General features: G+C 47.1%; 2 long non-coding RNA genes across 2 annotated transcripts; both read right to left on the bottom strand.

Moving 5' to 3' along the window:
- Positions 1–5,762: 5,762 nt before the first annotated feature.
- On the bottom strand, positions 5,763–7,207 carry LOC133278304 (uncharacterized). The gene is made up of 2 exons (XR_009746511.1): positions 6,835–7,207; positions 5,763–6,210 (listed from the first exon to the last, which is right to left on the bottom strand). It is a non-coding gene; the product is annotated as an uncharacterized LOC133278304 (long non-coding RNA).
- A 2,419-nt stretch (positions 7,208–9,626) lies between these two features.
- LOC133278620 (uncharacterized) lies at positions 9,627–12,976 on the bottom strand. The gene is made up of 3 exons (XR_009746616.1): positions 12,770–12,976; positions 11,052–12,113; positions 9,627–9,756 (listed from the first exon to the last, which is right to left on the bottom strand). It is a non-coding gene; the product is annotated as an uncharacterized LOC133278620 (long non-coding RNA).
- Positions 12,977–13,192: the final 216 nt, after the last annotated feature.

The raw sequence follows: 13,192 nt of genomic DNA, 5'->3' as shown, positions 1-13,192 counted from the left end.
CCTGACAGAGTTACAGCTGATCTCTGGGTCTCTGCTGTGTAGCAAGTGAATGTCTTGGGGCTGGAGAAGTGAGGTTACTCCAACGTGAACAACCTTCATGCTCATGTAAACTGCCTGCCAAAATCCTCATATGGCCAAGGGCAGGGAAGAGAAAAGAGCTCCAGCATGGGTTTACCCACTCCCCATGGGCCCATACTCTCTATGGAGCTGGACAGCCATCTCTGCTAATGTCCTACTTCACAGAGGTAGTGCCAGAGGTTGCCTGGCAGCATCTGTGCCTGCACAATGCACTGCTTACTGTGAGAATGCTCCAGCTTGGGAACCACACTTGCCCTGTTGAAGGATCCACTGCTGGTCACCCCTGATCTGTACTCCTCAATAACTCAGTCCTTCCTGATGCACACACTACTACTGTGCAATCCCAGGCACAGCTAGAGGTTGAGCAGAGAAGAGATTCAGAGCAGCCCTGTGGAGAAGGACTTAGGGGTGTTGGTTGATGAGAAAATGAAAAATGGGTCTGGAACTAGATGATCTTAAGGTCCTTTCCAACCCTAACTATTCTATGATTCTATGATTCTATGATTCTGAAAAGTATTTTACCAATGTGGCAAAGCCAATCCCACAATCATTAGGATTTGCTAGAACAGCCCTCAAGCCCATGGACACTGCACAGGTGCTTATGGAAAGTCTCATGGGTCCCTGCTCCATGCAGCACCAAGGATGGACTTGCCATGGGAGCCACTGAGGACCACAGCACTACAAGGGGTTGCCGGGGACAGTGGTGGGTTTGTGGCAGAGGGTTGCAGGCAGAGAGAGAGCAGGCTGGCAGTGACACTAGTTGTGGGCTTCCCCAAAGCTTGTCTCTTCCACTGAGATTACATGTGATGCTGGGTGATCATGACTGAAATAACTGAGCAATGCATTTTTCTGCTCCAGGCAGGTATAAAAATCTACTCATTTAAAAAATCGTATCGCTAAGATTTGTGGGATTGAGTGCACCCTCAGCAAGTTTGCCGATGACACCAAGCTGTGTGGTTCGGTTGATACCCTGGAGGGAAGGAATGCCATCCAGAGGGAGCTTGACACGCTTGTGAGGTGGGCTGATGCCAGCCTCATGAAGTTTAACCATGCCAAGTGCAAGGTCCTACACCTGGGTCGGAGCAATCCCAGGCACAGCTCCAGGTTGGGCAGAGAAGAGATTCAGAGCAGCCCTGCGGAGAAGGACTTGGGGGTGTTGGTTGATGAGAAAATGAACATGAGCCGGCTTCAGTGTGTGCTTGCAGCCCAGAAAGCCAACTGTATCCTGGGCTGCATCAAAAGGAGCGTGACCAGCAGGTGGAAGGAGGTGATCCTGCCCCTCTACTCTGCTCTTGTGAGACCTCACCTGGAGTATTGTGTGCAGTTCTGGTGTCCTCAACATAAAAAGGACATGGAACTGTTGGAACAAGTCCAGAGGAGGGCCACGAGGATGATCAGGGGACTGGAGCACCTCCCGTATGAAGATAGGCTGAGGAAGTTGGGTCTAGTAGCTCGAGAGGACGCCTTCAACACCGGAGCGGGGGGGAGATCAGCGTCCAGGAGCCCCAGCTCAGAGCGGCAAGAGCCACCGAGGGAGCCTCAAGTCCTCGACAGGACCTGCCCAGGAGCCGGCAGCTCAGCTGACGCGAGCGAGCAGCTGACTCACACGGGGCGGAGCCAGGAGGGGCGGCGGCAGCCCTGAGTGGGTAAAAACCTGCCCAGGGAGAGCGGGGAACAGAGCGGGTCGAGGCGGTTTGCGCGGGCAGGCGAGCGGGATGGTGAGCGCTCGCCGTATGATCAGGGCCCAGTCCGGGAGCTCTGCTCTGGCTGCCCCGGCGGTGGCAGCGTAGGCACCCAGACAGAGCCGGTGAGAGGGGAGGCTGCAGTGCAGAGCTCGGGGAGTAGAGAGTGCCTGAACTGGTCTGGTGAGGGGAGGGTGCACAATGGGCAGGGCTGCACTCGGTGCTCCCTGGTGGAGGTCCTCCTGCAGCAGGGGCTGAGCTGCGGGATGCTGTTAATAGACTGAGAGATGTCAGGGAAGCTGAGAGGAAGCAGGAATGCTTGCTCCCGGCCCAAACTGTGCAGGGGCCTCGAGCTTCACCTCTACCTCATGAAGGAAAGAAGGAGGCCGTTAACCCGGGAAGCTGGGAATTAGTGACAAAAAAAAAAAAAAACAAACAACGAAAAAAAGAAGGAAAAGGACAACCAAAAGCGAGGGGCTTCCCCCTAAATCCCCTGTCTTCACGCAGAACCGCTTTGCTACCCTGCAGGGGGCTAATGAGGAAGCGCACTTGAGCCAGAAACAACTGGCTGATGCCCTGGTAAAGATCTCTACTGGTGCCGCTAGGAAAAAGCGGCAGGTCATAGTAGTAGGGGACTCTACACTGAAAGGGACAGAAACACTTGTCTGCCAGCCAGGCCCCATCTCAAGGGAGGTGTGTTGCCTACCAGAGGCACGGATCAGGGATGTGGCAGAGAGGCTGCCTGCTCTGGTAAGTCCCACGGACTATTACCCACTCCTGGTGATACATGTGGGCGCTAGGGATATAGATAGTAGTAGCCTGGGGAACATAAAGAAGGACTACAGAGCCCTGGAGGAGGTGGTTAGGGGCTCTGGAGCTCAGGTGGTCTTTTCATCAATTCTCCAGGGTACAGGGGAGGACCTAAAAAAAGCTAGGAGGATTGGACAGGTTAATAAATGGTTAAAAGGGTGGTGTCATAGTCAGGGGTTTGGGTGTCTTCAACATGGGACCCAAGCTTGTAGGCCAGGTCTACTGGGGGCTGGTGGAGCTGCTTGTGAGGTGGGCTGATGCTAGCCTCATGAAGTTTAACCATGAAGACAGGCTGAGGAAGTTGGAGCTGTTCAGCCTGGAGAAGAGAAAGCTGCATGGAGACCTCATAGCAGCCTTCCAGTATCTGAAGGGGGCCTATAGGGATGCTGGAGAGGAACTCTTCATTAGGGATAGTACTGACAGGACAAGGGGTAACGGGTTAAAACTTAAACAGGGGAAGTGTAGATTGGATATAAGAAGGAAATTCTTTCCTGTTAGGGTGGTGAGGCACTGGAATAGGTTGCCCAGGGAGGTTGTGAATGCTCCATCCCTGGCAGTGTTCAAGACCAGGCTGGACGAGGCCTTGGGTGATATGATTTAGTGTAAGGTTTTCCTGCCCACGGCAGGGGGGTTGGAACTAGATGATCTTAAGGTCCTTTCCAACCCTAACTATTCTATGATTCTATGATTCTTAACTATCAGTTCACAAATACTGGAATCTACACTAGTACAAAACCCAGTAGTTTTGACTATGTTCAATAAACACTGATTCAGTATATTATTTTGGTATGCATGCCCAGATTATTTCCAACAAACTACTTAAAAATTGTGGTTTTCTGAATTTTGAAATAAATTGCAATTTCCCTCCAACAGTGTCTTGACACACTAAATGAAGAGCAATTTACAAAAGCTTTCCTCTTCCAAAGACTCCCAGGTACTGCCCCACTCCAAAAATATGTTACTGCCCTCCAAATGCCATTGAGCAGCAAGATCTCCTGTCCATTCCCAGCCACTGATGACTTGGGTTTCTCACAGAAGTTGAGCTGATGAACTGCTCCATGGGAACACACCTACACCCTAGTCTTGCCTGCAGGAGCTGCCCAGATGCACAGACAGGAGGCACAGGGCTGCAGCAGCACCTGTGGGAATGGATGGGATCGGCTGAAGAAAAACTAAAGGGGTACCTGCATCAGGCCTTGTTCAAGAGCTTAAACTCAGAGTAGTTGGGAGAGCTTTCCCTTGTTCCTCTATGGACTTTGCGTGAGCTGAGTAAGTGCCACAGCACTGTGGGACTTGAGATTGAAAAACACTTCAACAGCAGGGACACAGTGCCAGCACCCCTGACCTCTACTCTGCTTCTGTAGGACCTCATACCTGTGACTTTTGGACATCTACTAAGTCTGAGGTTTGTTACAAGTAACAGGAAGAACAGAAGGCAGCTATGCACGTGTAACCAACGTGATATAAACATAGGTTGAATGTGGGGTGGGTGGAATACCTGTTCTGCAGCCCTTTCTAGACTGAAGCCCGATCCCCACTGCCAGTCCTGTGGGACTAAGCTCAGTGACCTACCCCCTTCCCTCCAGACTAAAGAATAAATTCAGGGTTTTTTTGTCTATTTACAGTATATGCTAACTCACTTGTGGAGAAAAGGACTACACAAAGTATCCAAGACCGAGGTGCAGTTGCCTTTTTAAGGAGCTGTTGAAGAACTACTTGTCCCTGTGAAACTGTTACCTCTGAAGAGCTGCTAAAGCCATAAGCTGTGTGGTTATTGGCAACACAAATGGCAATGGCATACAAGACTGGCTTCCATCATCAATCTCTATAAGAATGTGCTCTCAGTCTGTGTCTATTGCAATCTCTCACTGAACTTCTCCAAAATTAGAAGAGCAACAGGTACACAGGTGAGATAAACAGGAAGAACAACAGGTTTACCATTTGGCTTTTGCTGGGTTACCCACATCCATTCTGAGCTGGATCCTTGTATACATGGGAGGCTGTGCATCCAAGCCAAGAGCTGTACACTGATAAAATCCTATCCATGCGCCATGGATACTCCTCAGCAGAATCCCATGCCCTTCCTCTTTTCACTTCCCTGTAAGAAAAGGGTACTGCCCTAAGACTTATACATTGTGTTTCCATTAAGTTTAAAATGAGCATTAGAGTATATAGTGGTTCTGCAGCTGTAGCAGGAAAGGGATTAGGGCTTTTTCAGAAGACCTGTGCTGATGGTCTTGGGATGATCACACTCCTGTTCCCCTTATGATCCTGTGGCACTTCCATTCCTGAGCACCTCAATTAGGCTTGTCTTTGGAAAGAAAACATGAATATGGACAACTGACTTCAATGGAAAATGTATGCATCAATCTGTTCCCTTCCGGCAGCAAGGCTGGAACAGGAGCTACCTGTGTCACGTGAGCCAACCCTATCTCCCTGCTAACAAGGAAAAATCCAAAGACCAAGCCCAGCTGACCCCATTTCCAACATCTGAGCCTGCTGTAAGCATACAGCCCTCAGTGGGTGCCTGCTCAATGCCTCACAAGGCCCTCTTATGCCTCTTTGGATACACTCTGTCCTCCCTGCTGCAGGCACTGCCACACACAGACCTAAGGCTGCAGAACACCTCTGGTGTGCATGGACCCACTGTGGACCCACAGGCAGTGCCAGCTTCCCCAGAGCAGATGGCTCAGGGCAGAGGTGGGGCCTATGCCTTTGTGCTCTGCTGGTGTCTTGCCCTTGGTCTCACCCTTCAGTGTCAGCAGGTTCACAAGGTCTGGTCCTGTGCTCCTAGATAATAAATACCAGCCCTTGGAGGAGCGTGGAATTTGTAACTCTTTAGGCAGGTATTGCTGGTATTTTAATTACTTTCTCAAATGGCTCATCTGGTTAACTCTGCCAGCAAATGAGGGCTGGAGCCCCACGGATCCTTGCTTAGGGTACTTATATGAGCAGCAAACCTTCTGACCTGTGACCATCTTCAGAAATACAGGTTATTAATATGTATTTATAACAAATAATTATGTAGGAAATACATGCACAACCCAGTGCTCAGCTTGGTAATGTGGCATTATACAAATACATAGCAAAGCAACCTCTCATCCCTCAGCCAAAGTAACAGGCAAGAAATAGCAGAGATGTACACAAGATAAGGAAATAGCATTTATGTATCACAAAAGTTCATTGCAAGAATTGCTGTTTATGATTTATTAAAGATTAGGGGGAAAAACCCAAACACATTGAATGAAATGACAGTCAAACACAGGATGACCATGGTGTGTCAGAACAGCAGCATTTCTTGTCTCGTCCAGGACTGTATCTCCTGGAACAGCCAACAGGAACCACCTAATGATAGTGTGAGGAGAAGGGAGGCTGCTGTCTAAAAGGCTTCCACAGGATGCGGATTTGCACCTCAAAGAGTTCCTGAATCAGAGGTGTTTGTGTTGAACATCCCTGCATAGATTTTTCCTCCATGATGATGCCTAATTGCTTTTTGAACTTCTGGCATCCTCAACAATGCAATGACTTCCAAGATTTAATTGTTCCATGTTGAGGTACCTTCTTTTGAACCTACCACCTCCTAATTCCATTTGATGATCCCTCTTCCCCTCAGCTGCTATGTTAAGCATTCCAGTGACAACTTTGTAAAAAACTAAATAAAAAACATCATATTTATTCATCTGGATGAAAGTATACACACATAATTATGTAAAATGCACTGCATGATATCTTCCCAAATAGCAAATGTGTATTCTTTATTATCTTTGCCAATGTTTCACAAAAAAAAAAGGGGAGGGCAAAACCAAACCACCTAACAAAAACTAACAAATAAAAACCAACCCAGCAAAAGCAACCAAACAAACCCTGGTGATCTTACAGCAGATACCTTATCTGACAGTAGCAATGCAGTACAATGCAATCAGTAAGGTTAGAATATGTGTAACGCAACTGCACAGTGCAGACCGACACCAGGTATGCTACAAGCATTTCCACAAACCCAGCATAGGTGAAGCAAGTAGGAACACATCTTCTAAGTGACCTACTGCACTCCTAGCACTTGCAGTCTTGAGTATAGTCAGGGAGTCTGCTTATTTTTAACATTCTCCTGACCGTACATTGAAAAATACAGCAAAAATCTTCAAATAGAACACTATTTGCTTTCGTTATGAGTCATGTTTGTTTTAACACAGTTCTCCTTAACTCACCGCCATATAATGCGTCCCCATCTTTTCCAGAGGGAAAGTGGACAAAAAGAAAGCCTCACCTTATGCTTCTCCTTTTGTGGGTATGAGCTTATGTATTCACAGTGCACATCTGTATAGGACCAGGAGGCCTGAGCTGTAAGCCCCAGCAAGGCAGGGCTGTATCTTTCCAGCAGGATCTTATCCATGAAGGGTCTGGCTCTAGAATACCTCTGAAACCATTTTCTTTTGCAGCATGGTTCAGAGCAATGAAGGAGAAATAGAAGAAATAGGCCAACATGACAAGCTTTATCACTCCATTTCCTTCACTGGCAGCAGTCAGTCTCAGACCTTAAACAGATGCTGTTTTCAAAGCACGTACAAGACATTACTGCCAGGAACGGTGGTTTTTTTTCATGATGGCATAGCACTGGCTACCCTCAGCTACCTCAGAGAGAGGAGGAGAGCACCCTTAAAAGGAAGAATGCACTGGAACCAGCAGAAAGAGTCACCAAGTCCTGGAGGGGAGATGAAGCAACAAGACCAGGCCCGAGGGCGTCGCACCCTTGTCCTGGGGCTTCACACGTGGGAAGGGGGACGCGCCCCACGTCCACCACCAGCCGCCCCGGTGGCGCCCAGCTGGCTCCGCGGGGCGCGGGCTGGCGCCCCAGCCGGGATGGTAGCGGTGACAGGGAGCCCACGGGGGGGGGGGGGGGACGGGACGGGGCGGGGCGGGGAACGGAGGGAAGGGGGCGGGGTAAGGGCCATCCCCCACAGCTCCTCCACCGCACCTGCGCCAGGTGGCACCCAGCCCAGCCCGCGGGCTCGTATTTATAGTGCGCTATTTTAATCGCGCTCGCTCATTGGCCGTGGCCGTGTGACGACATCGGCTCTTCCTGGGCAAAGTCCCACCGCTCTGCTCTTCCTCTTCGCTGGGTGGCGGTCGAGGGCGCGGTGCCGTCGGGGAAGCCAGTCTTGTCAGCGTGGCGGGAGGGGGGAGCGTGGTGGCACCGCGACGGGGCTGCTTCTGGAGCAATTCCAGGCGGTGGGGCTCTCTCCATCGCAGCCACACCAGGCTGGGGAGGAAGCCTGTGGCTCCCGCCCCTACTGGAGGTGGGGGAGACATAGGTCGTCACTGTTCCGAGGCCCACTGCCACCTCTGGGGTGTTCAGCTCCCTGCTCAAAATGGCGGCGGGGCTGAGGGGATGCTCCCCCCCCCCCCCGGGAGCCAGGCCGAGGACTCCTGGGGCAGGCTGGAGAGGGCAGCAGAGTCCGGGGTGGGATTGTGAGGGGTCTGGGGTTTCATCCTTAGACTTGCTTGCAGAGGGCAAGAACATCCTGTGATGGTGTTTCCGGCTGTGTGTCCATGTCCTTGCAGAAGCGAAGGGATGAAAACCCAGGGACAGCTGTGCTTAGGCATGAACCTGAGGGAAGGGGTGTAGCCACTGCTGCCTTAGGGTTAGGTGTTAGTCCAGACATGAAAATGTGCGATGATACCTTTGCATACCCCTGATACTGGTCAAATGAGGCTGCAGGAGGCAGCCAGGTTGTGTCCATCTCTAGATGTACAGACAATTCAGCTTCGCTGATTTTGGGCTCTACATAGGAGCATCCTCACATCCCCACTCCTCCATGACAGGATGGCTAACGATGGATCAGGTCACTGCAGATTTATTTTTTTGCATATAGCACAAGCACTCTGTGAACATTCAATGAATGGGCTAAATACAATATCAGGATTTAGTGCCACTCAAAACCAGCCTCCAGAACACCTGGCCCATACAAGCCATGTGTTACTTCCATGCTCTATGTAGAGGAAGTTTGTGATCATGCTTAGTTTGTATGCTTTTAGCAGCTGCAGTCCCTCATTTTTTCACTAGGTCTGCTGGTACATCTGTATGCACCTGAGGTTAAGGTCGGAAAGTTCCACTGGTAAAGGTGAAAGACTAGATTGCCATTTCATGTAGTTGAAGAGCTCAGCAGTAACTGGTGTCAAGATAAAATTATCTGGCATTCTTACTTGGGTGTGGAAGTTTCTTCGGTTCATCAAACTGTTCAACTAAGCACTTCAAGAAAAGTGCAAGTATTAACTTGGCAAATGTAGTGTGAGACTGAAAAAGCAGTGCTAATTGCCTCCCTTAAGTCTTGCAGGAATCATCATCCCTGGAGTTCTTGGATGTAGCATTTGGGAAGATGCAGAAGTCAAGCCACATGGAGGTGGATATTCTGGAAAATCCCCAGTGTTCTGCATCCAGTGCAGTTGGACAGGTTGGAAATGCAACAGCATATCAGTGTGGCCCTGGAATGCTCTTCTGTGTAAGCTCTTTGTCTCCCACAGGAATTTGTCTGCGCAGGTAAGATCTGTGCTAATCTGGAGCCAGAGCCAAAAGAATCCTGGACAGTGTCTGCTAGGTGGTAGGCCTATCACATGCTAAGCACACAGATGGGGAAGAGGGACGTTTTACAGTCTCATCTGCTAACAGCTATAGTAAAATATTAAGTGGTTGGACTTCAGCTGGTTTAATTCACACCATTTCCTGGTTTAGACCATGTTTTCGGCAAGTGGACTGCAATAAATAAACTTTGCAGAAGCTGTTCCTGTTCAACTTCTGTTGTAGGACTTCAGAACCTATTTGTGCTATGGCTTAAAAATTATTCTCAAAAGTATCAAATTGTTTAAAGATTATGCTACAGTGTTTTGTAATCTCTAAAGAGCAATCCATCTTTTATACATATATTTAGAGGTTTATCTTGCTTTATTTGCATTTACTCTACATATGAAGCAATGTTGAAAGACAAATACATTCCTCCCAGCATCTGCTGCCTGTTAATTCATTAAAAGAAAATCTTCTTCCAGAAGGCAGTTCACTGGGGAATTACCATACTCTATCCTATGAGGGTTCCCAGTCTGTCACACCTGTACCACTATCAGCCATTTACAACATCATACTATAAAACTTTACACGTTTCTCAGAGCTAGGCACTTCCATCACTGTTGACTCTATCTAGAAAACAAAACTGGGGGAAGGCTGACTCTTACATTCAGAGCATGATTATGAATCCATTGAAGCCTATGAGAGTCTTTTGAAGAATTTCAGTGTATTTGGGGGCATGCCTTCATTGCATAATTTTTTTATAAAGCCCACTGCTAAATTGTCTTCACTGGGGAAGAAGTTTAGGAGAAAGCTGAAAGTAAAGTTTCCAGTTTTAGCATAGGTTGCCTGAGACCTGGTTAACTCTGTTAGCTCCATGTCGTATGTCTTGAGTTGATTTATCCAAATATAGATTTTATAATAGTCTTATAATAGTTCTATAATAGTCTTAATTTAAGACAGTTTATGATGATTGGAAAGTCAAGGTTCACTCACATTAAAGTTCATGAACAGGCAACATAATTTCAGTATGGTTTCTCAAGGAGTTGTTTTGGAAAGACCCACACTTTCCCAAATGCTTCCATTAATTAAAGTTTAAGAAGAAATTAAAGATTGTAGTATCAATTTATAAATCCATCTGTCAACTAAGATCTCACAAAAGCTTGTATTTGGATGCAAAGATTTTATTGCCTTTGAGCTAACAATACCAACTGCACTTCTGCTAATATTTGGAGAATAATCCTTGACTGCTGGGCTTATCCCATATCACTGAAGCAAACCGAAAGATTCGCCAGGCTCTCACTGACTTAACTGGGAACTAAATCAGAACCTGTGTACACAAGTAAAAGGCAAGTAATTTCCCAACTTTAAAATAGTGAAACTGCATTGTTAGCAGAGGTGTTGAGTCGTGTGGGTTTTATCACTTAAATGTCATAATTGTAGGTTACTGGGATGAGCAGTTTTGCCATCACCACAAATCAAAGGCATCATCAAAGAATGTCAGTGAAGTTTTGCACTCACTGAATTTCATGTATTGTGGGGGGAAAAATGATCCGTAAGTAGTGTTTAAGAATTAACAGATCCACTTTCTGCCTTGCCAGTGCCTTGGTCTCCAGTGTAATGCCTGGCTCAGTTTTCTGAGGCACCAGATTGACAAAGAATGAACTGTAACCATTAAGAAACAGCATGTAATTGAGGGAAAATTGGGAATGATGTTACAGTCATGAAAGGTGCTAATTTTAGGTTGCAGTTGTTAAGATATGTTCCTGATCAATTGCATAAAATCAGGTTCTACCTGCTTCATTAATAATTTGTAATGCACAGGGAAAGGCAGATGGAGCACTAGTGTCTGCCTTTGCTCTTTTAAAAAAGTAATGTAAAGGGTTGCTTAAGTAAAGTGAATTTTCTACGTGCAAAAGATTTCTCACCAGTCTGACCAAATTCTTGTCAACCTACTGAGAGGCTGAAAATTGGTTTGCAAAGCCAGTCTTCTTGCATATGTTGCTGCACAGAAAAATAATTGCACCTTTTAGCATGAAAATGTGAGCTCCAGAATTCAGGGAAACAGTGCACAATTCTGCAGAAGGGAACACAGAGGTCATTTTGTGTGTATGCTCATTAAGGAAAGGAATTGCACTGGAATGTGGGAGGGTGGAGAGTAAAAATTTGAAGCTCCTGTGTCTGCAAGAAAACAGGGGAGTATGTATGTCACAGTGACTTACAGTGTACATATACCACACTGAAATGATTCTAGAAATGTTACTGGTGAAAGTTAGTTTTACTGAAGATCACAGTCACTAGAAGTTGGGCATCAGCTCTCCTCATACTGATTAGTCACCTATTATCCTTGAATGTATGCAGGAATGCCTGCTGGACCCAGACTTTCTTCAGGCACCAGTTCAGCAAGACCAAAGTATATGCACAGGGTTAAATAAGTACCATAATATCACTAAATTCTGGAGGATGCTGGTTCCAAGTCAGTAGCCTCACAGTGAGATATATGGGTCCCAACAAAGAGTTCCGATACATACTTTAAGGCAAGGAAACACTGCAAATCTGAGGAGGGACTTGCAGATCCTGTGTCCCTCTGGGTCAGTTCGTTTGCTGTTCAGCAGTGAAACTGCACTGTGAGAAACAGTGTTACATCTATGGGGAAAGAAGCAACTGAATAATGACATTTGAAACCTGCTCTGTGATTTAGGGAAAAGAATAGAGGAAAATCTGACTCTCATACAGAGGCAGCTTAAGCAGGACAATACAAGGGTTGTAGAATTAAATATGTATACATAATTGTAATTTTTTGAGAGTATTGTAAGGCATTTCTAAGAAATCACTATGATGATGGAAAGTAATGACATCTCTTGGGCTTTCTTCTGTACCCTTTTGGTTTCAGGCGCCCATCGTGGGCTGACCTGCTGAAATCCATGAGAGTTTTGGAGTAAGGCCGGGGCCTCTCCAGTGCTACATTCAAGCTGCATGAATCAAAAGTCCTGTGGAAATAGCAGAAACATTGAATTTTAAAGAGTATGTTGGGATCATTTTTAGTTCCTCATTTATTTCTTTAACAGCATTGATTTATTTTTACACTGTCATGGGCTGGTAGAAATGTGGCCTGGGGCTGGACCCAAAGTGCTTGGTTTTCCCCACAGTGTTGTGTTTGCTCACCTGCATGTGCCACTACTCCCATAGAAATGCAGTATTTAATGCAAGCTAAGTATTTACACAGCACTGTTGTAAGTCAGGCTGTAAATTACTTCCTTTGTGGATAGACCTGTGGGTACATTCTGCTCACTGCCCTATTAACTGAATATTAATAACTAATGATAAAATTACATGGAGTGTCATAGTAAAATAGTGTCATTAGTAAAACTCATTTGTTATGCTGTTAGGATAGTCTTAACATTTACTGGCTGCTGTAGCAGGCCCTCTCTGTCCTACATGTACTGCCCTGTACATGTGATCCAGTGAAGGTCCTGGTGCGTCCCACAGCAGTCTGTTCACAGCCCAGAACACCAGGAGCCAGGAGCCAGCTCACCCTGCCTACGGGCAGGTTTTTTATTAACCATATTGCACAGAACAAAACTTAATCCCATGAAGCCTGGCCTTTTTTGTAGGGCCTGGATGAGCAATTCCAAGTAACCCTTACCTGATAAACCTTCTTCCTGGTTGACAGCTGTCCTTTGATGAGAGAGGGTTTCAGGCAAATTCAGGATGAGCCACACCTTCCTTACTTCCATACTTTGAACAACAGGGATCACTCCACTCCTCACTCCATTGTGCTTTCCTCTCCTTCCTTGCCTGTGGGAGAACCAAGACCCTTGGTGCAGCTGCCTTCCCAGCTGCCAGCTGGGGTAAGGAGTGAGGGAGGTGGGATGAGGAGGAATGGGGAGAGTTGAGAGGATCTGAACCATGCAGTGGCTTGAAGGGCACCATTGACAGGCTGTGAAAGGAAACAGAGCAGGCATTGGGTAAACAACTATTGAAAAAGCAGCTTCAGGTCAGAAGATGCAAAAGGAATTGTTGAGTGAGCTCTAGGAAGGAGCACATGGGTGCAGAGGAGCATACATCC

This window comes from Pezoporus flaviventris, unplaced genomic scaffold (genome assembly GCF_033815535.1).
Source record: "Pezoporus flaviventris isolate CSIRO_AGI_PZ_B2104156 unplaced genomic scaffold, CSIRO_AGI_Pfla_v1 ptg000066l, whole genome shotgun sequence".
Classification (NCBI taxonomy): Eukaryota; Metazoa; Chordata; class Aves; order Psittaciformes; family Psittacidae; genus Pezoporus; species Pezoporus flaviventris.
The sequence above is the reverse complement of the archived record's forward strand: the minus strand, read 5'-3'. Positions and strand labels throughout refer to the sequence as shown.